We start from the raw sequence: 15,467 nt of genomic DNA, 5'->3' as shown, positions 1-15,467 counted from the left end.
TGATGGAGGGGCCCTTGCAGGAAGTGATGGTATTCCTGGCACCAGTGGTCCTGGCACAAGCAGTACAAAAGGCATAAGTGGTCCAGATGAAGTCTGCCTTGCGAGACATAATGGAACACACAATGTTAATGAGGATAGCTACTCTTCTTATTTAACACTCGTTGCTACCATTTCTGAAGATAGTTCTGAGGATGAAGGATTACAGCAGGCAATAGTTGCCCGTATGGAGAGTCACAAGTGAGTAGTGTACATAGATTATGCATTTGAGAAATAAGAATGAGCTGATTATTAATATAGACTGTTATGTCCTTACATGATGTTATGATATGGGTAATTGAACAGTTAAAGGCTTAAACATGTCTAGTTTTATTACTTTACTATAGGACAAATGTGTGTAATGTAAATTAATTGCTTGATTATAAGCAGCAATTTTACAAAATACAGGTTGTTAAAAATAATGTCACATCACTGCATTTCTGATCATTTTTTTTTAATGTTTTTCATAATGTGGAAAATGTTCCAGTTAAGAAGATACTGCTGGAACTGGCCAGCAAAATTAATGTAAATCAGCGGTGCAGATTTAACATAAATAGATCTGCTGTCTGGGAGGGAGCCATTCGTGGATTCAAGAGGTTGTCCTATGAGCCCAACCTGATGATGTCTATAAAATTCTCAGATGACATGGGAAAAAATGAGGAAGGGGTTGATTTAGGAGGTCCAAGGAGGGAATTCTTAAGGCTCCTAATGGAGAGCATTGCAACATCCCCCATGTTTGAGGGAAAAGAAAACAGCTTATGGGTTTTTCAATGCAAATTAGCATTGTGCTAATCGTTAGCGGTTTATGCATTTTTCTGTTGTCTAGCTCAGCTATGTTTTGCATATGTTTGTGCAGAATGCATTTTGTTTATGTGATGTATGTGAATGAATGTGAATTATTGCTTGATTGTAATATGCATTTATTTCTGTATGTTATAGTTTTACAACAATTATTCAACTCCAGTAAACTTCAAAACGGCAAGATGCTTCCTGGTGTTTATTGGAGCCACTGTTAGCTATCTGTAAAGCTGGTTGGAAACACTAGTGAAGGCACAATAGTAAAAAGACATCTTCGCAGACAGCTGAAAGTCGACGCAGGATACAGAAAGTCTTCATCAACCTACGGCAAAAGTCAGCAACATGGAGATCTTAGACGAAGCACTCGAAGTGAGATCACAGTGCTCCACAAGCTCACGTGCCAGTCAGCGCTCTACTGCTAGCGTCCTCGCCGCAAGAGCACGTGCTAGAGCAGAGGCTGCCCGAGCACAAGCAACATTTGCTGAAAAGGAAGCGGAGGTGATGAAAGCACAAGCTTCAATCGAGGCTGAAGCTACAAAGAAGAGAGGGGAGCTCGATGCCAGTCTTCATGCACTACGTCTACAGGGCGCAGCTGCAGCAGCAATCGCAGAAGCTGAGGTGCTAGAAGCAGCTGCAGAGAATGAGTTTGGTGACGGCTGCTACCCGGGTAACAGTGAAGAAGACGTACGCCTCAAACCTGTCGCTATCTCACTGGCTAATCACCATGACGGTACACAACCCAGCAGTACAGACCCACCAGCATGCCGAAACAAAAGGGACAGTGGTGAGATTGTAAAAAATGAGACAGACACATGTGATGCACATTTTACTGAGTTAAATGAATATGAGTTCAGTGAGTTACCGGAGGTGCAATCACCACAGCGTAACACCACCAGTGCTCTAGAGCAGACCTGGGCAAAGTACGGCCCGCGGGCCACATCCGGCCCGCTTGCGTCTTCAATGCGGCCCGCGGACTCGTACACACAATAACAAAAAAAGAAGGCATCAAAAGTCAGCTGTCAGCACGGCATTACCGGTAACGTCTTTCCAACCCCCCTTGTCTCTTCCACGCTGGTGTACTGCTTCATCCCATCTACTCTTTGTAGAGACACGGTCGCGCTGTGTACACTTTAAAAATGCGACTATGCTGAAATGTACGGTAAAGCGAGAAGAAACGCCACAGCGCATTCAGATGTTACCGCGGTGCTGCAGCCGACATCGTCATCTGCTCTTAAAAAGCTCAGACCTTGTCCAACTTTCAGAGCTTTGGGATTGTTTTTAAAATTAGTTTTAACTCTAATGGTTTTCTTCTGTAAAAATATCTTTACATTCATCTGTGCTGCTCTGCACTGTGCGGAGTGTGTTTCAACATACAACCAGCAACACTCAGAGTGGACCTGGACACACACAGAGGACAGAGGAGAGAGCAGTAAACACACAGACCAGTTCACATCATCAACACCCTCCGCCACACATTGATTCTGAGCCTTTTTTCCGCCAATGCGACTTTATAATATCGCTATCTTTCCATTCATTCAACTCCGCGCAACTCTCTCTCTCCTCCCGTCTGCATTCACACACACGTACACACATAAGCGCGGATATGTTCACAGAGAAGACGACCAACGTTCTTGATAATGGAACATCGCGCACCCTAACTCAGCACAGACAGAGCTGGTAACGCAGCAAACATTATAGGTGATTTAAGGTGAAACGCGGTTGCGGTTGAGATAAACTACGTCATATGACAATAGTCACATATGAATAATAACACCAAAAGCTGTTTTATTAATCAGTTAGTTGCCTTTAGTAGTTCCATATATCTGATTATAGTATTTATGCTATTAATGTATTTATGTGGTTATATCACATTATTTATTTTAACCTATATTTTACCAGAAAATGTCATTTTACAAAACAAGAACAGGCTGATATATGAGGTCAGTGTTGACTTCATATAGTGAAATAAAAACCTTCAGCTTCAGATGTTTTTGTATGTTTTTGTGGCCCTCGCAAAAAAATAATTGCCCACCCCTGCTCTAGAGCATTCCTATGCCCCAACCTCACCCAGAAATGTCACACTCACGTCTCGCCCACAATATGTTAGCCCTGCTGTCCCTAACCAAAGAGTTCACCCACCTTATGGTCAGTCAGTTAACACCTTCCAGCCTACACCATCACAGCCCAGGCCAGTAGTCAGTGCTAATGAGTCCACTCCCTCTGCAACAATGTACTTAGCCAAATACCTGATCCGCAGAGAGCTAGTTAGCTCAGGGCTCCTAAAGTTCAATGACAGGCCGGAAAATTACTGGTCCTGGAAGGCTTCCTTCTTAAACTCACTTGAAGAGCTCAGTCTGACACCAAGACAAGAGTTAGACCTCCTTTGTAAATGGCTGGGCCCAAAATCAGCAGAGCAGGCCAAAAGAATAAGGTCTGTGCACATCTATGATGCTGCGGCAGCTGTAAAAATGGTATGGCAGAGACTGGAAGACAGCTATGGGTCCCCAGAAGCGATAGAGAATGCACTACTGAAAAAACTGGAAGATTTTCCTAAAATCGCTAACAAAGAAAATCACAAGTTAAGGGAGTTGGGAGACATCCTGACAGAGTTAGATGCAGCTCGTGCAGATGGTTTCTTACCTGGTTTAAGTTACCTGGACACATCCCGTGGCGTCACTCCCATCGTTCAGAAACTCCAGGAGAAGTGGATTAATGTAGCATCCTGCTACAAGGAGAAATACGGTGTTACTTACCCGTCATTTCCAGTCCTTGTAAAGTTTGTGTGTGATAAAGCCCGCACTCTCAATGATCCAAGCTTTGCTCCTCTACTCAGCCCAAACATTCCAAAACCAGAGAGACTCAATAAACCAAACTTCAAAACCTCAGTGTCTGTTCACAAAACTGAAATAACCAGCACATCTGATAGCAATCATGACTTCTCAGATAAAAGGGTGATTGACCCAGACAAACAATGCCCACTTCATAATAAACCACACCCCTTACACAAGTGTCGTGGTTTTAGATGCAAAACTTTGGATGAGAGAAAAGCTATCCTGAAAGAAAAGAACATTTGTTACAAATGCTGCTCCTCTGTCAATCACATGGCAAAAGACTGTAATGCAATCCTGGAATGCACTGAAAAAGCAACCAACACATCGCAGCATTGCATCCTGGATCAGCACCCTGGAGAGCTCCTGACGCTGCAGCCCCAGAGACGCATGGCAGGGAGCAAGCAGGAGATCCCGCACCAGCCATCATATCCAAATGTACTGAGATCTGCGGACAAGGTAACAGTTCAAGGTCTTGCTCAAAAATCTGCCTGGCAAAAATGTACCCTGCAGGACACAAAGAGAAAGCGGTTAAGGTCTACGTCGTGTTAGACGAGCAAAGTAATAGGTCCTTAGCAAAAAGTGAGTTCTTTGAAATGTTTGATGTCCACACAGAAGCTAAAGTCTACACTCTAAAAACATGTCTAGGTACAGGAGAGACAAAAGCACGGCTGGGTGATGGTTTCATCGTAGAGTCCTTGAACGGCAAAACAAGTGTGCAACTCCCCACTTTAATCGAGTGTGACATGCTCCCGGACGACAGGTCTGAAATACCTACAGCAGAGATCACAAAGCATCACACTCACCTCAAACACTTAGCCAACAAGATCCCACCGTTGGACCCAAATGCCACCATACTTGTCCTCCTAGGTCGTGACGTGCCCAGAGTTCACAAAGTTAGGGAACACCGCAATGGCCCTCACAACGCCCCGTATGCACAGCGCCTCGACCTCGGCTGGGTCATAATAGGTGAGGTCTGCTTAGGTGGTGCTCATGTGCCGAACAGTGTCAGTGTTTACCGCACCTCAGTGCTGCCCAATGGCCGCACATCCCTATTTGACTCCTGCACTAACACATTCCACATTAAAGAGAAGGTGCTCACAACTGAAACTAGCTTTATCGATTGTGATGAAAATGACCCTCTCAGTAAGAAACTGTTTGTCAGGACTCCAAATGATGACACATCTGCCATGTCAGTAGAGGACGAATTGTTTTTAGAGATTATGGACAAAGAGGTGTTTATGGATGACACTAACAGCTGGGTGGCACCACTGCCCTGCCTTTCAAAAATACAAGGAACAGACTACCTAACAACCGAGACCAGGCAGTAAAACGTCTCACGTCACTGTGTCGTATGCTGGACAAAAAGCCACACATGAAAGAACATTTCTTCAATTTCATGACGAAAATGTTTGAGTCAGGACATGCAGAACCAGCTCCATTACTCCACAAGGACCAAGAGTGTTGGTACCTACCTATTTTTGGCGTCTACCATCCTCACAAACCAAACCAGATACGCGTAGTATTTGACTCCAGTCCTACCTACGAAGGCACCTCCTTGAACGATGTGTTGCTAAGCGGACCCGACATGAATAACACACTACTAGGAGTACTGGTGCGCTTCCGCAAGGAACCCGTCGCAGTCACAGCGGACATAGAACAAATGTTCTACTGTTTTGTCATCTGCGAAGACCACCGTGACTATGTGCAATTCCTGTGGCACACAGACAATGACCCAGCTAAGCCCATCAGAGAGTACAGAATGACTGTACATGTGTTTGGAAATCGCCCCTCCCCTGCCATCGCAATATACGGCCTCAGAAAGGCTGCTCTCACTGCGGAAGATGAGTATGGCGAGGAGGCCAAACAGTTGGTCCTGAAAAACTTTTACGTCGATGATGGACTTGCTTCCTTTCTCTCTGATGCTGACGCGATCCAAACTCTGAAAAGGACAAAACAAATGTTAGCGGATTCGAACATTCGCCTGTACAAGATAGCCTCCAACAGGCCAGCTGTAATGGAAGCATTCCCGTCAGACGAACGAGCAAAAGAACTGAAAAACCTTGACCTTGGCACAGAACCCTTACCCCTACAACGTAGCTTAGGGCTCAACTGGGATTTGCAAAATGACTGTTTCACCTTCCTTGTGTCTCAGGATGACAAGCCATTCACAAGAAGGGGTATTCTTTCCACTGTAAACAGTTTGTTTGACCCCTTTGGATTTGCCGCTCCCATCATAATGCAAGGCAAGGCCCTGATCAGAGAACTGTGCTCAGAAAACTGTGAATGGGATGCACTAATACCTCCGGAAAAGGAGACACAATGGAGATCATGGAAAACCTCACTAGTGGAGCTCGAGAAACTCCAAATACCAAGACCATACCTAAACACATCACTGCAACCCACCTGTCAAAGAGAACTGTGTGTTTTTGCAGACGCTTCCACACTTGCCATATCTGCTGTAGCCTGTATCAGAGCTGTTGACACCAATGGCCACGTCCATGTGGGCTTTCGCATAGGCAAGTCCAAGTTAGTTCCCCGGCAGGTGCACACTGTTCCTCGTTTAGAGTTGTGTGCGGCAGTTTTGGCGGTAGAGTTAGCCGACATGCTACTGAAGGAACTTGATATGAAAATCCACAAGGTGAAATACTACACGGACAGCCGAGTTGTTTTAGGTTACATCAACAACACCAACAGGAGATTTTATGTGTACGTTGCTAACCGTGTAGCCCGCATCAGGAAGTCAACCGATCCCAGTCAGTGGCACTTTGTGAACACTGAAAGCAACCCTGCTGACCACGGGACACGGTACGTGCCAGCCTCGCTCCTTAGCACAACCAATTGGTTCACTGGACCCGACTTCTTGAGAAAAAGTGAAGGAAACCATCCTCCTCAGCCAGAACACTTCGAACTCGTGGAACCCTCAGTGGATAAGGAGGTCCGCCTGCTTGTCTCAACCTTTGCTACCAAAACGGTTACAACACTCCTTGGAGCACAAAGGTTTGAACGCTTCTCCAGTTGGAAACGGCTTGTGCATGGAATGGCCAGACTCATTCTAAAGGCTCGGTCTCTCTCCAAATCCCCTGAAACAAATGAACAAAAAATGGACGAACTCACACAGGCAAAAGTGACAATCATAAAAGCTGTTCAAGCTGAAACATTTAAGAACAAAATCAGAAGTTTGACCAATGGAGAAAATATTTCAAAACACTCTCTTTTAAAGAACCTCAATGTGAACTTGGATAAAGAGGGCCTGCCCCCCAAGAACAAAGCCAACCGGTAGTAATACCAAAGAAACACCACATCGCCAATCTGCTAGTCCAGTTCTATCATGAACAGGTCACCCACCAAGGTAGACACATAACAGAAGGAGCTGTCAGATCTGCCGGTCTGTGGATCCTAGGAGGAAAAAGGTTGGTGTCAAATGTCCTTCACAAATGCATAACCTGTCGTAAGCTGAGAGGAAAAGTTGAACAACAAAAAATGGCAGAAATCCCAGGTGATCGCCTCACTCAAGCGCCAGCTTTCACACATGTCGGTGTGGATGTGTTTGGACCTTGGAACATCTGCGTCCGCCAGACAAGAGGTGGAGTGCTGGAAAATAAACGTTGGGCTGTAATGTTTACTTGTCTAGTGTCAAGAGCAGTACACATTGAGGTAGTGGAATCCCTCTCGTCATCGAGCTTCATAAATGCTCTCAGAAGATTCACGGCCATCAGAGGACCGGCAAAGCTCTTCCGATCGGACCGCGGAACGAACTTTGTGGGAGCCTGCAAAGAACTCCAGATTAATTCTGAGGATCCAGAGCTTCAATCCTACCTGAGAGATGCGGAATGTACGTGGAAGTTCAATCCACCCCACTCTTCCCACATGGGGGGAGTGTGGGAAAGAATGATCGGAGTGGCCCGACGCATTCTGGACACAATGCTGCTAAAGGTACATTCTCCAAACCTCACACACGAGGTACTTGTCACACTAATGGCAGAGGTCACCACCATAATGAACGGCCGTCCATTAGTACCTGTGTCATCAGATCCAGAACAGCCCGATCTTCTAACACCAAATGCTCTTCTCACACAAAAACTCAATCTTGTTCCTGTACCACCTGGAGACTTTGATCTCAAGGACTTGTATCGAAAACAATGGAAGCAGGTACAAAACCTTGCCAACTCTTTCTGGAAACGATGGCGAATGGAATATCTTGCAACGCTCCAACCACGAAGAAAATGGCAAGCAAACTTGCCTAACCTGGCTCCTGGGGACATTGTCCTCTTAAAAGACTCGCAAGTTAGAAGAAATGAATGGCCAACTGGACTCATTGTAAATGTTTATCCTGGTCATGACAGCAAAGTGCGTAGGGTGGACGTACGGGTGGTTAAAGACGGCACTCCTAAAGTGTACACTAGACCCATTTCAGAAGTAGTATTGTTAGTGAAAGGGGTGTAGTGGTATAGCAGTATACCAGGCGGGGAGTGTGCTGCCCCCTAAAGTCAGCCAAAATTCTGTGTTTGAGTTTGAGATTGTCCTACGAGGTTTCCGTAGTAGTATAATGGGTTCCAGAGCCAAGTGGAAAGTTTCTGCTGTGTTTTTCCATCCTGCTACATGTTTTTTAGTCGTCTGAGAATATCTGTAAGTATTATGTTTCGTAAGACCTTACCTCTTGTCATGCGCTCATAGGAGGCACTTTAAGTTATTTAAGTTTAAGAAAACGGGTTAAAAGTGTGACGCTAATAGCGCTAGCGACCTTATGGGTTTTTCAATGCAAATTAGCATTGTGCTAATCGTTAGCGGTTTATGCATTTTTCTGTTGTCTAGCTCAGCTATGTTTTGCATATGTTTGTGCAGAATGCATTTTGTTTATGTGATGTATGTGAATGTGAATTATTGCTTGATTGTAATATGCATTTATTTCTGTATGTTATAGTTTTACAACAATTATTCAACTCCAGTAAACTTCAAAACGGCAAGATGCTTCCTGGTGTTTATTGGAGCCACTGTTTGTGCAGAATGCATTTTGTTTATGTGATGTATGTGAATGTGAATTATTGCTTGATTGTAATATGCATTTATTTCTGTATGTTATAGTTTTACAACAATTATTCAACTCCAGTAAACTTCAAAACGGCAAGATGCTTCCTGGTGTTTATTGGAGCTGGATCTGTAAAGCTGGTTGGAAACACTAGTGAAGGCAGAATATTTGGACTAAGTTATAATTTAAATTGGTACATTAACTGTGATTTCATTACTAAGTTTGAATGATTTTTTTAGTATTATTGCACTTCCTCTTATTCTGTTTTTTTTTTTGCAGCTCTAAGAGAGGACTGGTACTACATAGCAGGCAGAGCTATGGCGATAAGTTTAGTTCATGGTGGTCCCCCACCAAATTTCCTCTCACCAGTAGTATTTTCTTTACTGGTTGATATTTCAGCAAACCCAGTCCTAGAAGACATAGCTGATGCGGACCTCTTGGAAAAAGTCAAAAAGGTCAGTTGCAACTCTTTTTCTCAATGACAGGAACTACAGGGGCACTGTAGTGTGGCACAGTGCTGACCTCCTATAATCATTGTTGTAGTTTGAATTCTGCCACAATTTAATGAACAAATTTGATCATTAAAGTGTGTTTTCTTTCTTTTGTTTCTTTCCTTTAAACCACTGGCATTACAGCATCACAGTGTATGCCTGCACTGTGATGAACTTGTGGGGAACACTAGAAAATCAGCGATACAGTATTTATTATTACTGAGGTTTTCACTAAAGGGTTAGCCCTTGCCAATAAGTTATTAATCCATAACTAGCTTCTGTAACAAGCCTGTATGCTGCTCCTTGTGATGCCAGGTATCTGAAAGCACAACCATTGAGGACCTTGAGATGTCAAAGGCACCTCTGCTTGACTACCTGGCCAATGCAGGATGTCTGAGGCCTCTTCGGGCAATCAGAGACAGGGATCTGCTGGTACAAGATATTGTTATGTTTCAGGTCATCCACAGAGTTCAAGGTCCATTTCAAAGGTATTCGGTGTTGGTTTACAGTCGGTGTAATCAGAATGTGGAATAGAACGTTACTAGCCAACATAGACTAAGTTTCTAGAACAAATTGACAATGTCGAGGTTAAACTGGAACAAGTCATTCTGACTGAATTCAACAACTATATAATTGTTGTTTTTTTCCAGATTCCGTGAAGGACTGAAAACTCTAGGGGTTCTGGATAAAATCCAGAAAAATCCAGACAGTTTTCACCCCCTGTTCTGCCATGAGCCAAGCACCCTCACTGCTGATCAGGTAGATGATCTTTTCACCATCCGTCTGTCACCAGAAGGAAGCAACAAGAGAGTTGCAGAGGAAGTGGTGATTACCTTCTGGAGAGACTATCTTCAAGATACAGAAGGTACAATACCTAAATCCTTAAAGCTGTTTGGTTGAGTAATAATACATCTTTTATTAATATTGAATATTTGTTTGTATATGCATGTATGTGTATATTCAATATAATGCATTAATGGCAGAGGCATCCAAAATTACAATAACAATAGATTTAACACAGTTTATACATTTAAAGAGAAACTAAGCAGGATTTTTCCTGTGGCTATGTGACATTTTTACTTTAATTAAAAACCTCTCAAGTAATTGTGATATTTAACTGCAATGGATGGCTCTCTGCTTTCCACCCTGGTTTCTGCTTTCATGGCTGAAAACCAACCTTGCAACATCAATCTAGTACTTGGTTTGATAGTTATTTAAGCATTATGATTTCATGATTGGTTGATTCTGTTCTGTTTTATAGAAGAGGAAGGACCATCTAAACTACAGAAAATATTGGCCTTCGCAACTGGAGCATCTGTAGTCCCTCCTATTGGCTTTTCCCCAAGTCCGTCTCTTGAGTTCATTCATAAAGGAGATGATGACTTCTCTTCTACACCACTGTTCCCAATGGCCAACACATGTGTTAACTGCATCAGATTGCCACTCCATGTTTCATACCATGTCTTTAAGGAGAAGTTTGACTTTGCCCTAGGACACACATATGGGTTTGGCAGAGCCTGAATACCATATGTAAATGCATTTGTTAGTGTCTCACTACTGGATATATTAGTCTCATTTAGACACTGTTTATTAGCTTCACAAATTGTTAACAAAACACTGTAGAAAAAAAACTCCTAACATAGCCTCCTTACTGAAATATGTGCAGGAGTGAGGAGAACACATCAATTCCATAGTTCCCATCATCTTTCACTGGATTCACTTGTTGAATCCTGTTCATTGTGGTCTCATTGATAGTTATGTTAATGTCTGGAATTGTAATGTCATTGTTAGTTTGAAGTCCTGGCAAAGGCTCATGTTCATTGATGTCATAGTGGGTATCCATATGAATAATGTCATTTATAACTGGTTGAATTCCAATGCTACATTTTCCATGCCATGATCACATCTGACCCTTGCAGGCAAACCAAAGTTCTCAACGCCTTCCAAAAATAATGACAGAACACTCGATGCTCTGTTATTGGATAAACACTGCAGGTATATAATAGTCCGGCTGAAGCCATCAACACAGCCATGCATGACAAGACGCCACCTGACCAGCTTGTGGTTTCCATCGAAATGCCTGTTGGGAGACCAGAATCAGTATTGTTACTCTTTTGCACTAAGACTTAAAAAAAGACTTAAAACTCTATCTACAGTAGAATGTAACAGGATAATGAAACAAAACTACAACAAAAACAATATTAAAACACTGATGTGTGGTTTAAGCACAGTGAGTACTGTCGTGACCTTCCCTGGTCACCCCGGATTGCCAGATTCCGTCTCCTGTATTCAGAACATTGAGTGAAAGAAAATACCCTGGGTTTTGTAGTTTCACCTTTTGCAAAAGGGAGAACACCTAGTGAACACAGGCCTTTCAGTCTGCTTCACTCCCATCCATAAGTGTTCTGCCCCTCCCTGTACACAGGCATGTTTTATTGAAAGTTGAGGTACATTTGCATAATAGATAAACAGTTCTTCAAGACCCTCGTTGGTATTCCCATATTGGGACATGTTACCCGTTATCCACACCTACTTATTATAATAATGTTATTTATGACTGTGAAACACTCTGTTTCCCTCCTATGTTGGATGATTTATCTTACGTCCACCTTCACCACAAAAAGGGCTCCAGTAATGTAAACATCCTCCCTAACTCTCTGTAAGGGTGTATGTGTATGTGTGTGTGTGTGTGTGTGTGTGTGTGTGGAGAGTCCCCCTTTTTCTCTGAGTGAAAGCATACATACGAGTAAATATGTGCTCTGTATTATGTCAGCGCGTAGGTAACCTTTATATACTTCCACAGTACTTTAACCTTTGGTTATGCTGGACATTATTTTAATATTGTGGCATGGTACCTTTACTAATAATCTTGGCAAGGCTTTCACCGTGAGCTTACCATAATTGGTTGGGGGACTGAACACTGTAGGCCCTCCGCCTTATAGCATGACGGCGTCTAAATGATCGGCCAATGGGATCCACTCGATACAAGCTGTCTCTGACCCGCCAACGCTGGATCCTTAAGTCACGTGATCTCAGGCTTCCAAGGACATAGGTTTCCCCTGCATTTGGAGTATTCTGTAGTATTACAGTCACAAGGCCATCCAGTTCTTGATTAGACATGACTGCATATCAATTCCCAGTAACAGTCTGTGTCTGTGCAGAGTTCTTCTACTTATCCCAAAGCAAGATGCAATTCTCTGCCATGTCATGCCAATGGACACGCAGTGAGAAATCTGTTCACTGGTTATGGTGTATCTGGGACGGCCAGGGTGACCAGTGAAGGTTGTTGGGGGTAACAATATATCTGCATTGGCAGGCCTCTGTCTGGCCTCGTGTTCATGAAGCAAATTGCGAAAACACCTGTGCAGTGATCCCAGTAGGTGACTGAGATCCCTATTCCAAGGATCATATCTGGACACAGCCGCACAAAGAGCAGATATAGTTCTTGTATGGTCATCAAGCACTCTATAAAGCCTTTCCTGGTCAAAATTATTGTGCTCATTTCTCCGAAGCGATTCAACATACTGCAAGGCACTTGTAAAAATACTTATTATATCCTCTTCATTACCTTTCACATCATAAAATAAAGTTGGCACTAATAAACAAAAAACAAAGAGGAACAGATGAAGATTCATTTTAAGCACCGTCACTTTACCCTTTCAGTTTTCATGACATTCCCCCTGGCTATTATCCACCATGACAGCATGTGCCTCGAGAGAATGCTCCAGAGCACTTCCTGTTTTGAGCCACCTTCCTGTTACACTGAAACGCCTTCCTGTTACACTGAAATCTCAGTAGTGTGTGTGAGAGGATAACATTTCAGTAGTGTGTGTGAGAGCGTTTCAGTAGTGTGTGTGAGAGCGTTTCAGTAGTGTGTGTGAGAGGATAACATTTCAGTAGTGTGTGTGAGAGCGTTTCAGTAGTGTGTGTGAGAGTGTTTCAGTAGTGTGTGTGAGAGAGTTTCAGTAGTGTGTGTGAGAGCGTTTCAGTAGTGTGTGTGAGAGCGTTTCAGCAGTGTGTGTGAGAGGATAACATTTCAGTAGTGTGTGTGAGAGGTAATTCTGAATAATGTCCCTGACGGCCCCTCATTTTCTTCTCTGCTGATAGGCTGATAAAGAGTAAACTATAGTGGCTGAGCAAGTTATGGGGCGGAGATCATTAGAATATTAGAAAACGCCGTACGGCGTTATCGGTGGCCGTTTGGAAAACGCCGTACAGCACACGATGTTAAACTGTGAAAACGCCATACAGTGTATGACGTGAAAACGGCGTTTTCTGCGGCGTACGACGTAAAAAACGCCATTTTAAGTACTGGCGAAATGTGATATGAATGGCTTACGATAGACCAGAACCGCGCATTATGTTTGTGCCAGTCATTGCTGCAGCCCGCTGTCACTGTGCGTGAAATACATATCATTATATAAACCTATATCATTATATTATTAGATATATTTTGACAATTAAATTAAATTAAATTAAATTAAACTAGATTTATTTCAGCTGGTGATATGATGACAGATCATTCTGCTAAAATTGCATGTATTATCACTGCACTCAGAAAGACACCAAATCATTGCTGCAGAATACCTAGTCTGAACCTTCACTTCTTTAAATCATCTACCTGGATATTCATGAGTGTTTTTGCAGTAAAGCCACTGCCAGAGACCTGTGACTGTGGTTCATGTTTGGGGATCTGCCTCTTTCTCCTCCCTCTGTTTACTCTGCAGCTCGAGGTCTTTGGGTTCTGCTGCTTTATGTTTGTGTAAATGAGTTGTGTTTCCACAGTGGCAGGTCACTTTCCTGCACCCCTCACAAGTAGCAGTTTGTTCTTCTACGTCTGTCGCTGTGAAATAACTCCAAACACCGCTCCTCTTCCTCTCTGCTGTCTCCAAGACGCTAGCTGCACTTTACAGCCAATAAGGAGCTCCGTCTGCTCCGGCAGAGTGGAGAAGGAGGGGGAGGGGCGGAGTGTGCCTGCGCACTGAGTAGAGTGACAGAGGAGCGCTGTTTGCACCACGAGTAAATACGAGTAAAGCTGCTGAAGAGAAACTTCCACAGAAATATCAATCTCATCACGCTAGTATCAAGTAAATACTGATCCCAGCTTTGGTATCGATCCTATCGATATTTAGATCGATTCGCCCACCCCTACATTCAACTTTAATTTGAATTTGGTGAGTCATTCATGAAACATGACATTTAAAAGACAGATCTTCCTCCAATAAAAAGTCCAGGTATCTGTATGAGCAAACTAATTCTACTGGCCTGTAATGTATGGAGTTGAGGTGGGGGGAGGTCCAGGCAGGGTTCTAGTAAAAATGTTTTTGTCAGAACTAACTGAGAGAATTAAAATTGAACTGTGCAGTGCTGCCTTGAGTGGAGTTCCTGCAGAGGTACTGGAGTTTTTATATCTTGGGACAGTGGTGGCTCTGACTGTAACTCTGGGGGTTGCCAGTTTGGATTATGGGGGGGCTCCATCACAGTCACTATGGGCTGCCTGCTCAGACTCTGGGAAACCTTCGTCCCAGCCTCTGGAGCAGTCTCACTTCGATCCTGATGGACCCTCAGCTCTGGTCTCCTGCCCGGACCCTGGAGGGTCCTCAGCTCTGGTTTCCTGCCCGGACCCCGGTGGGTCCTCAGCCTAATCCCTGCCGACCTTCTGTCCTGACTCTGGTGGACCACCGCTCCCGAGCCTCAGCCCCAACCCCGGTCGGTCCATCGTGTCGTCCTCTCTGGTCTTCTGCCCGGACCCCGGAGGGTCCGTCATGTCGTCCTCTCTGGTCTTCTGCCCGGACCCCGGAGGGTCCGTCATGTCGTCCTCTCTGGTCTTCTGCCCGGACCCCGGAGTGTCCGTCGTGTCGTCCTCGCTGGTCTTCTGCCCGGACCCTCGAGGGTCCGCATCTTCATCCTTGCTGGTCTTCTAAGCGCCAGCAAATAAACAGACTTACAAACTGTGTCTTTGACACAATCCAAAACAACAACCGTACCTCCGTGGATGTAGACACGGGTGAACACAATGCTCATGCAGCCCCTGGAGGGCGAGATGTACCTGCTACTCCGACTGGTTACGGTCACGAAGCTACCGGCACAAGCAATAATGATTTATAGTCGAAATAAGCAGTAATATGCTTGCAACACCAATTCGACCAGCTTATACATGAGAAGATGATAAGGGACTGAGCTTCCGGTGTCACGTGACTATATGGACTCAGGTCACAGGTGACTTTGTAGTCATTTGTACTCGACCTGTGCATGGTCATCCAGTGCTTAAAGCACCACCTCTGG

This window comes from Parambassis ranga, chromosome 10, assembly GCF_900634625.1.
Source record: "Parambassis ranga chromosome 10, fParRan2.1, whole genome shotgun sequence".
Taxonomy (NCBI): Eukaryota; Metazoa; Chordata; class Actinopteri; family Ambassidae; genus Parambassis; species Parambassis ranga.
This window is presented reverse-complemented; position numbering follows the sequence as displayed.